This window comes from Mesoplodon densirostris, chromosome 19, assembly GCF_025265405.1.
Source record: "Mesoplodon densirostris isolate mMesDen1 chromosome 19, mMesDen1 primary haplotype, whole genome shotgun sequence".
NCBI classification, from domain to species: domain Eukaryota; kingdom Metazoa; phylum Chordata; class Mammalia; order Artiodactyla; family Ziphiidae; genus Mesoplodon; species Mesoplodon densirostris.
In genome coordinates this window covers 13,103,699-13,118,020 of record NC_082679.1, presented here as the reverse complement: position 1 = coordinate 13,118,020, position 14,322 = coordinate 13,103,699, and positions in this window count along the sequence as shown.

The window sequence follows — 14,322 nt, the reverse complement described above, 5'->3', positions numbered from 1 at the left end:
ACCTGTTGGATGTCTCAAAGGCACCTCAAACTTAGTATATCCCAAACCTCATTGTCTCCCTCCACCTACCCAGGTCCTTTTCTTATTCTGAATCTCAGTGAATGATGCCACCACTGGCACCAGTTCTCCAAGCCAGAAACCCAAGAGTAATTTTCCTGTTTAATTTTTTAGATTAATATACAGTAGAATTGACATATATGGATGTCTGTTACCACTACCACAATCAGGATACAGAACAGTTTCACCATTCCCCAAACCTCCCTCATGCTGTCCTTTTTTTAAATTTTTTTATTTATTTATTTTTGGCTGCATTGGGTCTTCCTTGCTGCGTGCATGTGGGCTTTCTCTAGTTGCGGCGCACAGGCTTCTCACTGAGGTGGCTTCTCTTGTTGCAGAGCACGGGCTCTAGGCGCGCGGGTTTCAGTAGCTGTGGCTCGCGGGCTCTAGAGCACAGGTTCGGTAGTTGTGGCGCACGGGCTTAGTTGCTCCGTGGTATGTGGGATCTTCCCGGACCAGGGCTTGAACCCGTGTCCCCTACATTGGCAGGTGGCTTCTTAACCACTGCGCCACCAGGGAAGCCCCATGCTGTCCTTTTGTAGTTCCACCCGGGCTCTCCCCATAACCCTTGGCAACCACTGAATATGTTCTCTGTTCCTACAGTTCTTTTTCAAGAATGTCTTATAAATGGAATGAGACATTAAGTAACTTCCAGTCCCATATATCCATTTGACTCTGGGACATTCCCACATAAATGTTTCATGGGTATCTTAACCCAACGTCATAACCCTCCTTCCAAATCTGCTTCTCCCCCTGTATCTTCTCAGTGAACAATATGCCCTCATCCAGTAGCCCAAGCTTGGTTATTCTCCCTTCCTTTCATCCCCACTTCTAATGAGTCACTTAGTCTTATTACTTATACTTCCTTTACATCTCTCAAATTCATCTATTTATTTCCAAGTCAACTGCCATTTTACCAAGGGATTCAGGTAGCCATCTCTCACTTGGATTATTGCAATAGCTTTCTGGGTTTTTTTTTTTTTTTTTTCTCAAAGTCTTATTCCCTTTGCATCCATATCTACACTGTAGTAAGAATGATTGTCCTAAACAAACAAAATCTTGTCAAGTCATCCCCCAGCTTAAAACCCTTCAGTGGTTGTCCCTTACACTTAGGAGAGACTCTGCAAATTATGCCTCCAGCTCTCCTTTCCTATCTCAGCTCATCACTCCTGGTCCCCCCATGTCTCCTACACAGACGCTCACTTGCGCTGTTTCTTCTTTTAGTCTGGAATGCCCTTCTCCCTCACTGATCTAAATCCTACGTATTCTTCATGTCTGTTTGGCTATAACCTCCTGCCTGGATTAAGTGCCATCTACTTTTATTCCTGTAGGAGAACCCCAATGCTTCCCTTATCTTTTCTCTTAGTAGAGTGATTTTCAAAGTGGATCTGCAGACCCCTGCATCTCCCCAACCCTTTCAGAGGGTCCCTGAGGTCAAAATTATTCTCATAATAAAAGTAAGATGCTATTCAGATTTTTTATTATGTTGAAATTTGCACTGATGGTGCAAAAACAATGGTGGGTAAAACTCCTGGCCCTTGTCCTGAATCAAGGCAGTGACACTGAACATCCTAGAAGTTGTTGTATTCTATACAACCACTCATAGCAAAAAACAAACAACAAAAACCAGTTTCACTTAAAATCCTTCATGAAGCAGTAAAAATTATTAATTCTACTAAATATCTACCCTTGTACACTTTAATATCCTATGTGACAAAATGCAAGGTATGTATAAAGCTGCATAATGATATATGATGACTGTCTCAAGAAAAAGCTTTTGTTTATTTGAGTTATGAACTGTACTAGCAGCTTTTGTCATAGTGTAATTTTTTTTTACATTGAAAGAACAATTTAAAAACTATAGACTTAAGTATCTGGCAGATATTTTCTCACAAGAACAACGTGAGCTTTCCCTTTAAGGAGAATAACTGACAGAATTTGTGACAAATGATAAAATCTGAACCTTAAAGGGGAAAAACATATCTGCCACCATGTGCTTAACAATTTTCTAAATATTTATAGATTTTCTGATGAGATCATTGTGGATACTTATGACTATGATTTTTGATATTATCTAATGGAAATGTTTCAACATTTTTGGAAATCTGAATAACTCAGTAAACCAGTATTTTCCAGATATGTGATGTGTGATGTTATAAAAAAATGAATAGGTAAAAGATCTGTTCAAGATAGGTAAAAGAGCTATTCAAAATGCAAGACAGACCAACAGATTTTTTAAAGTTTGTTGATATGGTTTCAGACTGCACATTGCAACTAACCTTTAAGAAACTACCATTTGTAAAGTTTTGCTGTAGTGTTAAAAATAAAGAAGATCCGGGGCTTCCCTGGTGGCGCAGTGGTTGAGAATCTGCCTGCTAATGCAGGGGACACGGGTTCGAGCCCTGGTCTGGGAGGATCCCACATGCCGCGGAGCAACTAGGCCCGTGACCCACAACTACTGAGCCTGCGCGTCTGGAGCCTGTGCCCCGCAACGGGAGAGGCCGCGGTAGTGAGAGGCCCGCGCACCGCGATGAAGAGTGGCCCCCGCTTGCCACAACTAGAGAAAGCCCTCGCACAGAAACGAAGACCCAACACAGCAAAAATTAATTAATTAATTAATTAACTCCTACCCCCAATATTTTCCAAAAAAATAAAAATAAAAGATTATCTGAAAATATTATAAAAAATAAAAAAATAAAGAAGATCCACATTTATCTAGAGAGACTATTAAATATACCCCTATATTGTAACTGCTCCAGACTTTCCTCATATACTTCAACCAAAACAACATTTCACAACACATTGAATGCAGAAGCAGTTATCAGAATCCAGTTGTTTTCTATTAAGTGGGACATTAAAGATATTTGAAAAACTCAAAACAATGTCAGTCTTCTCAACAGATTCTCTTGTGTGTGTTTGCTTATGGTTCTCATTAAGATTGATTAAGCCTACTATACATAATTTCTCACTGATTACAACTAAAAGCTCTGGCCGGAATACATAACGCAACTATCTGAGGACCCTAAAAAGTAATTGAGGGCAGGCATATTGGGGAGGGAAGTCAAAATTCAAAAAATTACTGATATGGTAATTTCAAATTTACAAAATTCCAAATTTACTGATATGGTAAAGTTTCTGTGGGTTTTTTCCCCCTCCTGTATCTCCCTACTTTAACCAGATGGTGATCCAAATCCCAGATCTGGGAGGCAAACGAAGGCAGAAAAATTTTAAGAAACTCTCTTTTCAGTCGGAGGACAGGAAAGGATCACCTATAAGCAGAAAGTGTATGTGGCGGGGGGCAGGGAGATGTTGGGGAAGCCAATAGAGGAATTAAATTTTAAAAATTCAAACTGAGAAGAAGACTAAAAGGGGGAAAGATAAGAACAAAACACAGAGGGAACAAACAGAAAACAAATAATAAAATGATCGACCTAAGTCCAATTTATCAATAAATACATTACACTTAAATGAGCTAAGCATACCAATTAAAGGCAGAGATTGTCAGGTTAGGTTAAAACTACATGCTGGGACTTCCCTGGTGTCACATTGGTTAAGAAGCCTCTTGCCAATGCAGGGGACACAGGTTCTATCCCTGGTCTGGGAAGATCCCACATGCCGCAGAGCAACTAAGCCCGTGCGCCACAACTACTGAGCCTGAGCTCTAGAGCCTGTGAGCCACAACTACTGAGCCCACACGCTGCAACTACTGAAGCCCGTGCACTCTAGGGCCCACGTGTCGCAACTACTGAGCCCGTGTGCTGCAACTACTGAAGCCTGTGCACCTAGAGCCTGTGCTCCACAACAAAAGAAGCCACCACAATGAGAAGCCCATGCACCGCAATGAAGAGCAGCCCCCGCTTGCCACAACTAGAGAAAGCCCACACGTAGCAATGAAGACCCAATGCAGCCCTAATTAATTAATTGATTATTTTAAAAAAGAAATGCACCTCTTTTTTTAAAAAAAAGAATAATCTTAAAAAAAAAAACTATATGCTGTCTGACTTTAAAGTGAATTCAGCATCATGGCAGCGTGACACTCCTTTGTGTCTCCCCTTCAATCTACAACCAGTGAAACATCCATAACTCAACAAAGGTGCCTCATCCCAACACATTAGGATGCCAGAGAATTCCTCACATCTGTACATCTAAAGGTGGGTGGATTGGAACACATAGAGGAGGGAGAACAGGGGAAACAGCAGAGGTGGTTTGTGACCTGACCCCTGGAACCTGGCCATGGTGGCTGATCTTTCAGAGAACCCAGTAACATCAGGGAGACAGTGTACATGACACCAGCCTCCCGGCTGCAGCAATGCTCCTGGCCACAGGGAACCACACAGCAGCAGCAGCAGGGCCTGTGACCCTGTCCATCAGGGTCCAGCTACAAAGGGACCCACAACTCCAGCCCTGCCCTGTCTGCAGCAGCAGAGCCCACCAACCTGAAAGCCTGGTCATGACAGAGATGCCTGCCACCCTGGCTCCCCCTTGGCTCCCCGCTTTGACAGAACCAGGACACCCCAGACATGGTGGAGGCGTGCACCATCCCAGTGCCCCAGGTGGTGATGCCACATTGGCGGCAGCAAGGCACCAAGTAGCTACACTGAGGGCACCAAGGGACACCTCTGACAGAGGCAGTGGAGAGTGGAAAGTACTCCTTCTCGAATATGTATAACCAGAGGTAGCTCTGGTAAGAGAACCCAAAAGTTTGTGCTATAGCGCCACCTATTGGAAAACACAAGAAAGGCCTCCTATTGCTAACGGATCCTTAGCCTCAAGTTTAAGCAAAAAAAAAAAAAAAAGCTTTACCTGAGGAAGAAAGTTGTTCACTACTCCAAATGCTCCAGCTAAGGAACAACTTATCAGGCACCTTGAACAACCATGGTAACACGGTATCACAAAAAGACAATGGCAATTCTCCAGAAACCAAACTTAAAGTCACAGAATATTGTAATCTAATTGACAGAGAATTCAAAATACCTGTCATGAAGGAACTCAATGAGCTACAAGAAAACTCAAAAAGGCAGTTCAATGAACTCAGGAATAAAAATAATGAACAGAAGGAATACTTTACTAAAGAGATTGAAACTTAAAAAAAATAACCAAACAGACTAGAGCTGAAGAACTCAATAAATGAGATGAAGAACCTCTAGAAAGCATTGGAAATAGGGCATACCACATGGAAGAGAGCTCGAAGATAGAAATCTAGAAATGATACAGGTAGAAGAGGAGAGATAATTAAGATATTTAACGGATTACTCAGTTTTTCTGGGTCTCTCCCATGTATACATGTTATTAAAACTTGATTTTTCTCCTGTTAATCTATCCCATGTCAATTTAATTCTTAGACCAGCCAGAAGAACCTAGAAGGATAGAGGGACATTAATTCCTCCCCAGCAGTTGATGACAAGGATGGAATGAAACTTTACTGGCTGGACACTACTCGCCCTAAGGCTACTACAGTTAGGAGATCCTGGGACACCTGACAAAAGCAGGCAAAAGGTAAGAATTCTTACCATGTCAGTCAGTCTCCCAGATCTCTGCCTGCAGCATCTGTAGAAAACAAGAGTCGTGAGAATTTTCCTCTTTTTTAAAAACTAGATTCACAGGAGAAAATATTTGTAGGTCTAGCTCCTTGGACTCCGTGACTCTTGGTTTGAAGTTTGGTAGAATACTCCTGGTTTGTGGATCCTTTTCCTCCCAAAGATGGTCATTGTTTTTCTTTGTCTGTCTTTTGTGTCCGCTGTCATAAGGAGGAAAACCACTGGCCAGATTAGGTTTTCCTTTCTTTTTGTTATATGTCCTGAGAACCTCACTCACTGACCAGTGAGAATATTCTTTCTGATCTCCTCCATCTGGAAAGTGCACGTACCAACACATATTTGGCAGTCAGTTGAATAGACTGGGATTCCAAGCTGAGTGTTCTTTGTTCAACTGGGTCAGCTCTCAGAGGAGTTTGTCATGAGGGTCTCAGTCCATAAACGGCCTTTGTCATCTCAACCTTTGTTGTTTCCACTTGTACAACGAAGGTCATTGAGTTCTTAGACTATTTTGGGGAGTGAACTTTCTGGATCTTGTGAGGGCTGCATCCTTTGCCTCTCTTGTGGGGCTGTCTCTTGTGTTTTATTGGTTTGAGTTACTATTAAGATCCTACTCGTCAATGGCCAGATGATGGCCACTTCAATTGGAAAATTTTCGAAATTGGTAAATTTTTAGAGAGTTCTTATCCTAAACAATTGTACCTATTTTAATTGGTATGCAGAAGCCCCAAGGCTTCAAAATTCCAAAATAGCTTGATGGAAGGATTTGCTGTGGAAGGCTAATGAATGATTAAAGATATAAATAGTACCTAAAACAAAGGACTATAAGACTGACATAGCTTCCCTCTATCCTCCTTTATTTGAGTACTAATTCTAGTAACCCTCTGACTGAATTGAAGAGACTATTAAAAAGGTTAACTCTAATTTGTGGTTGCCAAGGGCGGGGGAGGGAGAGGGATGGACTGGGAATTTGGGGTTGGTAGATGCAAACGATTATATTTAGAATGGATAAACAACAAGGTCCTACTGTATAGCACAGGGAACTATATCCAACCTCCTGGGATAAACCATAATAGAAAAGAATATTTTAAAAAAGAATGCATACGTGGATAAAACTGAGTCACTTTGCTGTGCAGCAGAGATTGGCACAATACTGTAAATCAACTATACTTCAATTTTTTAAAAACTACTTAAAAAAAAGTTACCTTTAGAAATGGGACCACCTGAGGTTGTAGGTGATCTTCTTCAGGTCAAGGGCCAAACTGAGGGACATAGGTAAAGAATTTCTTAAGCTCAAAGAAAACAAAAAATAAAATGGCAGTACTAGGTCCTCATTTATCAATAATCACCCTAAATGTAAATGGATTTAATGCACCAATCAAAAGACATAGAATAGGTGGGTGGATTAAAAATTAAAACTCAACTATATGCTGCCTCCAGGAGACCCACATCAGTTCTAAAGACAAACAGGCTCAAAGTGAAGGGATGGAAAATGATGTTCCAAGTAAATGGAAGCCAAAAGAAAGATGTAGCCACACTCATCAGACAAAATAGACTTCAAGCCAGAAGAGGTAACAAGAGAAAAGATGGATATTATATATTGATAAAGGGGAAAAAGCATCAAGAAGACTTAACAGTTATTAATATATATGTACCTAACATAAGAGCACCAAAATATATAAAGCAATTATTAACAGATCTAAAGGGAGAAATTGACAGCAACGTGATAATAGTAGGGGACTTAACAGCCCACTTACATCAGTGGATAGATCATTCAGACAGAAAGTCAACAAGGAAACAGTGGCCTTAAAAGAAACATTAGATCAGATGGATTTGACAGATTTGTAGAGACCATTCCATCCAAATGCAGCAGGATACTAATTTTTCTCAAATGCACATGGGATACTCTTAAGGATAGACCATATGTTGGGACACAAAACAAGCCTCAGTAAATTTAAGAAGATTGAAATCATATCAAGCATCTTTCCCAACCACAATGGTATGGAACTAAAGGTCAACTACAAGAAGAAAGCTGGAAAAATCACAAATATGTGGAGACTAAACAACATGATACTGAACAAGGGGTCAATGGAGATATCAAAGGAGAAATGGAGAAATACCTGAAGACAAATGAAAATGAAAATATGAGATACCAAAATCTATGGGATGCAGCAAAGCAGTACTAAGAGAACAGTTTATAGCAATACAGGCCCATCTCAAGAAATAAGAAAAATCTCAAATAAACAATCTAATTCTATACCTAAATGAACTAGAAAAAGAAGAAGAAACAAAGCCTAAAGTCAGTACAAGGAAGGAAATAATAAAAATCAGAGCAAAAATAAATGAAATAAGGACAAAAAGACAGTAGAAAAGATCAATGAAATTAAGTGTTGGTTCTTTGAAAAGATGTTAGAAATTGACAAACCTTTAGTTAGACTCACTAAGAAAAAAAGAGAGAAGACTGATAAATAAAAACAGAAACAAAAAGGAGAAATAACAAAAGATACCACAGAAATACAAAGGATTATAAGAAAATATCATGAACAATACACCAACAGATTGGACTACTTAGAAGAAATGGATAAATTCTTAGAATCATACAACCTTCCAAGACTGAATCATGAAGAAATAGAAAACATGAATAGATCGATCACTAGCAAGGAGATGAAACAGTAATCAAAAACCTCCCCCAAACAAAAGTCCAGGACCAGATGGTTTCACTGGTGAATTCAACCAAATATTTAAAGAAGATTTAACACCTATCCTTCTCAAACTCTTCCAAAAAAATTAAAGATAAGGGAATGCCTCCTAATTCATTTTATGAGGTCAACATCACCCTGATACCAAATACAGACAAGGACAATACAAAAAAAAGAAAATCATAGGCCAATATCTCTGATTAACATGGATGCAAAAATTCTCAACAAAGTATTAGCAAACTGAATACAACATTGTACAACATGATCAAGTGAGATTTATTTTAGGGAGGCAAGGATGGTTCAACATCAGCAAATCAATCAATGTGATATACCATATTAACAAAATGAAAGATAAATATCATATGATCATCTCAGTAGATACAGAAAAAGCATTTGACAAAATTCACCCACTTATGATAAAAACTATCAATAAAATGGGTATAGAGAAAGCATATCTCAACAGAATAAAGGCCATATATGACAAATCCACAACTAATATCATACTCAAGGGTGAAAAACTGAAAACTATGCCTCCTAAGATCAGGAGCAAGACAAGGATGCCCACTCTCATCACGCTTATTCAACATAGTACTGGAAGTCTAACCAACGCAACTAGGCAAGAAAAAGAAATAAAAGGCACCCAAATTGGTAAGAAAGAAGTAGAACTGTCACTATTCACGGAAGACATGATTTTATATATGGAAAACCATAAATACACCCAATAAAACTATTAGAAATAATAAACAAATATAGTAAACTTGCAGGGTACAAAATCGATACACAAAAAACCTGTTTAGGGCTTCCCTGGTGGTGCAGTGGTTGAGAGTCCGCCTGCCAATGCAGGGGACACGGGTTCGTGCCCCAGTCCAGGAGGATCCCACATGCTGCAGAGCGGCTGGGCCCATGAGCCATGGCCGCTGAGCCTGCACGTCCGGAGTCTGTGCTCCACAACGGGAGAGGCCACAACAGTGAGAGGCCCGCGTACCGCAAAAAAAAAAAAAAACCTGTTTAATTTCTATACATTAACAATAAGCTAGCAGACAGAGAAATTAAGAAAACAGTCCCATTTATAATCACAATAAAAAGAATAAAACACCTAGGAATAAATTTAACCAAGGAGATAAAAGACCTGTACACGGAAAACTAGAAGACATTGTTGAAAGAAATTGAAGAAGACACAAATAAATGGAAAGATATTCTGTGCTCATGGATTGGAGGGATGAACATTGTTAAACTGTCCATATTACTTAAAGCAATCTACAGATTCAATGCAATCCCTATCAAAATCCCCAGCACATTTTTTACAGAAATAAAACAAAAAATCATAAGTTTTATATGGAACCACAAAAGACCCTGAAAAACCAAAGCAATCCTGAGGAAAAAAGAACAAAACTGGAGATATCATAATCCCTGGTTTCAAATTATATTACAAAGTTACAGTAATCAAAACAGCATGGTAGGGCTTCCCTGGTGGTGCAGTGGTTGAGAATCTGCCTGCTAATGCAGAGGACATGGGTTCAAGCCCTGGTCTGGGAAGATTCCACATGCCGCAGAGCAACTGGGCCCATGAGCCACAACTACTGAGCCTGCGCGTCTGGAGCCTGTGCTCTGCAACAAGAGAGGCTGTGATAGTGAGCAGCCCGTGCACCATGATGAAGAGTGGCCCCCGCTTGCCGCAACTAGAGAAAGCCCTCGCACAGAAACGAAGACCCAACACAGCCAAAAATAAATAAATAAATAAATAAATTTATATTAAAAAAAAATCCCAGCATGACATTGGCAGAAAAACAGACACATCAATGGAATAGAATTGAGAGCCCAGAAATAAACCCACACATATACAGACAATTAATTTATGACAAAGGAGCAAAGAACATACAATGGAGAAAGGATAGTCTCTTCAATAAGTGTTGTTGGGAAAACTGGACATCCACATGCAAAAGAATGAAACTAGACCACTATCTCACACCATACACAAAAATCAACTCAAAATGAATTAAAGACTTGAATGTAAGACCTGAAACCATAAAACTCCTAGAAGAAAACAAAGGCAGTACACTCTCTGACATCATTTTAGCAATATCTTTCTGCCTATGTCTCCTCAGGTAAGGGAAACAAATGCACAAATAAACAAGTGGGACTACATCAAACTAAAAATCTTCTATGCAGCCACAGAAGCCATCAACAAAACAAAAAGACAACCTATTGAATGGGAGAAGATATTTGCAAATCATATATCCAATAAGGGGTTAATATCTAAAATATATAAAGAACTCATACAACTCAAACAACAAAAAAACAATCAGTTAAGAAATGGACACAGATTGGTTCAAGATGCTGGAGTAGAAGGACGTGTGCTCACTCCCTCTTGCGAGAGCACTGGAATCACAACTAACTGCTGAACAATCATCAACAGGAAGACAATGGAACTCACCAAAAAAGATACCCCACATCCAAAGGCAAAGGAGAAGCCATAATGAGATGGTAGGAGGGGTGCAATCTCAATAAAATCAAATCCCATAACTGCTGGGTGGGTGACTCACAAACTGGAGAACAATTATACCACAGAAGTCCACCCACTGGAGTGAAGGTTCTGAGCCCCACATCAGGCTTCCCAACCTGGGGGTCCGGCATTGGGAGGAGGAATTCCCAGAGAATCAGACTTTGAAGGCTAGCGGGATTTGATTGCAGGGCTTCAACAGGACTGGGTGAACCAGAGACTCCACTCTTGGAGGGCACACACAAAGTAGTGTGCACATCAGGACCCAGGGGAAAGTGCAGTGACCCCACAAGAGACCGAACCAGACATACATGCTAGTGTTGGAGGGTCTCCTGCAGAGGCAATGGCTCAGAGTGGGGACAAGGACACAGGCAGCAGAAGTTCTGGGAAGTACTTCTTGGCATGAGCCCTCCTGGAGTCCACCATTAGCCTCACCAAAGAGCCTGCAGCCTCCAGTGCTGGGTCATCTCAGGCCAAACAACCAACAGGGAGGGAACTCAGCCCCACCCATCAGCAGAAAAGCAGATTAAAGTTTTACTGAGATCTTCCCACCAGAGGAACACCCAGCTCTACCCACCACCAGTCCCTCCCATCAGGAAGCCTGCACAAGCCTCTTACATAGCCTCATCCACCAGAGGGCAGACAGCAGAAGCAAGAAGAACTACAACCCTGCAGCCTGTGGAATGAAAACCACATTCACAGAAAGATAAGACAAAATGAAAAGGCAGAGGACTATATACCAGATCAAAGAACAAGATAAAACCCAAAAAAAACAATTAAATGAAGTGGAGATAGGCAACCTTCCAGAAAAAGAATTCAGAATAATGATAGTGAAGATGATCCAGGACCTCAGAAAAAGAATGGAGGCAAAGACTGAGAAGATGTAAGAAATGTTTAACAAAGACTGAGAAGAACAAACACCTAGAATAATTAAAGAGCAAAGAAACAGAGATGAACAATACAATAACTGAAATGAAAAAAACACTAGAAGGAATCAATAGCAGAATAACTGATGCAGAAGAATGGATAAGTGACCTGGAAAACAGAATGGTGGAATTCACTGACGTGGAGCAGAATAAAGAAAAAAGAATGAAAAGAAATGAAGACAGCCTAAGAGACCTCTGGGACAACATTAAACGCACCAACATTTGCATTATAGGGGTCCCAGAAGGAGAAGAAAGAGAGAAAGGACCCGAGAACATATTTGAAGAGATTATGGTTGAAAACTTCCCTAACATGGGAAAGGAAATAGCCATCCAAGTCCAGGAAGAGCAGAGAGTCCCAGGCAGGATAAACCCAAAGAGAAACACGCCAAGACACATAGTAATCAAATTGGCAAAAATTAAAGACAAAGAAAGATTATTAAAAGCAACAACAGGGAAAAAAAGACAAATAACATACAAGGGAACTCCCATAAGGTTAACAGCTGATTTCTCAGCAGAAACTCTACAAGCCAGAAGGGAGTGGCACTATATATTTAAAGTGATGAAAGGGAAGAACCTACAACCAAGATTACTCTACCCAGCAAGGATCTCATTCAGATTCCATGGAGAAATCAAAAGCTTTACAGATAAGCAAAAGCTAAGAGAATTCAGCACCACCAAACCAGCTCTACAACAAATGCTAAAGGAACTTCTCTAAGTGGGAAACACAAGAGAAGGAAAGGAGCTACAAAAAAAACCCCAGAACAGTTAAGAAAATGGTAATAGGAACATACATGTTGATAATTAGCTTAAATGTGAATGGATTAAATGCTCCAACCAAAAGACACAGGCTCGCTGAATGGATACAAAAACAAGACCCATCTATATGCTGTCTACAAGAGACCCACTTCAGACCTAGGAATACATACAGACTGAAAGTGAGGGGATGGAAAAAGATATTCCATGCAAATGGAAATCAAAAGAAAGCTGGAGTAGCAATGCTCATATCAGACAAAATAGACTTTAAAATAAAGAACGTTACAAGAGACAAGGAAGGACACTACATAATGATCAAGGGATCAACCCAAGAAGACGATATAACAATTATAAATATATATGCACCCAACCTAGGAGCACTTCAATACATAAGGCAAATGCTAACAGCTATAAAAGAGGAAATCGAGAGTAACACAATAATAGTGGGGGACTTTAACACCTCACTTACGCCAATGGACAGATCATCCAGACAGAAAATTAACAAGGAAACACAAGCTTTAAATGACACAACGGACCAGATAGATTTAATTGATATTTATAGGACATTCCATCTGAAAACAGCAGATTACACTTTCTTCTTAAGTGCACATGGAATATTCTCCAGGATAGATCACATCTTGGGTCACAAATAAAGCCTCAGTAAATTTAAGAAAATTGAAATCATAACAAGCATCTTTTCTGACCACAACGTTATGAGATTAGAAATAAATTCAAGGGCAAAAAAAAAGTAAAAAACACAAACACATGGAGGCTAAACAATATGTTATTAAATAACCAAGAAAGAAGAAATCAAAGAGGAAGTCAAAAAATACCTAGAGACAAATGACAACAAAAATACAATGATCCAAAACCTAGGGGATGCAGCAAAAGCAGTTCTAAGAGGGAAGTTTATAGCAATACAATACTACCTCAAGAACCAAGAAAAATCTCAACTAAACAACTAACCTTACACCTAAAGGAACTAGAGAAAAAAGAACAAACAAAACCCAAAGTTAGTAGAAGGAAAGAAATCATAAAGATCAGAGCAGAAATAAATGAAATAGAAACAAAGAAAACAATAGCAAAGATCAATAAAACTAAAAGCTGGTTCTTTGAGAAGATAAACAAAATTGATAAACCTTTAGCTAGACTCATCAAGAAAAAGAGGGGGAGGACTCAAATTAATAAAATTAGAAATGAAAAAGAAGTTACAACAACAGAAATACAAAGCATCATAAGAGACTACTACAAGCAACTCTATGCCAATAAAATGGACAATCTGGAAGAAATGGACAAATTCTTAGAAAGGTACAACTTCCAAGACTGAGCCAAGAAGAAATAGAAAATATGAACAGACCAATCACAAGTAATGAAATTGAAACTGTGATTAAAAATCTTCCAACAAACAAACATCCAGGACCAGATGGCTTCACAGGTGAATTCTATCAAACATTTAGAGAAGAGTTAACACCCATCCTTCTTAAACCCTTCCAAAAAATTGCATAGGAAGGAACACTCCCCATCTTATTGTACGAGGCCACCATCACCCTGATACCAAAACCAGACACAGATACTACAAAAAAAGAAAATTACAGACCAATATCACTGATGAATATAGATTCAAAAATCCTCAATAAAATACTAGCAAACAGAATCCAACAACACATTAAAAGGCTCTTACACCATGATCAAGTGGGATTTATTCCAGGGGTGCAAGGATTCTTCAATACATGCAAATGAATCAATGTGAGACACCATATTAACAAACTGAAGAATAAAAACCATATGATCATCTCAATAGATGCAGAAAAAGTTTTGACAAAATTCAACACCAATTTATGATAAAAACTCTC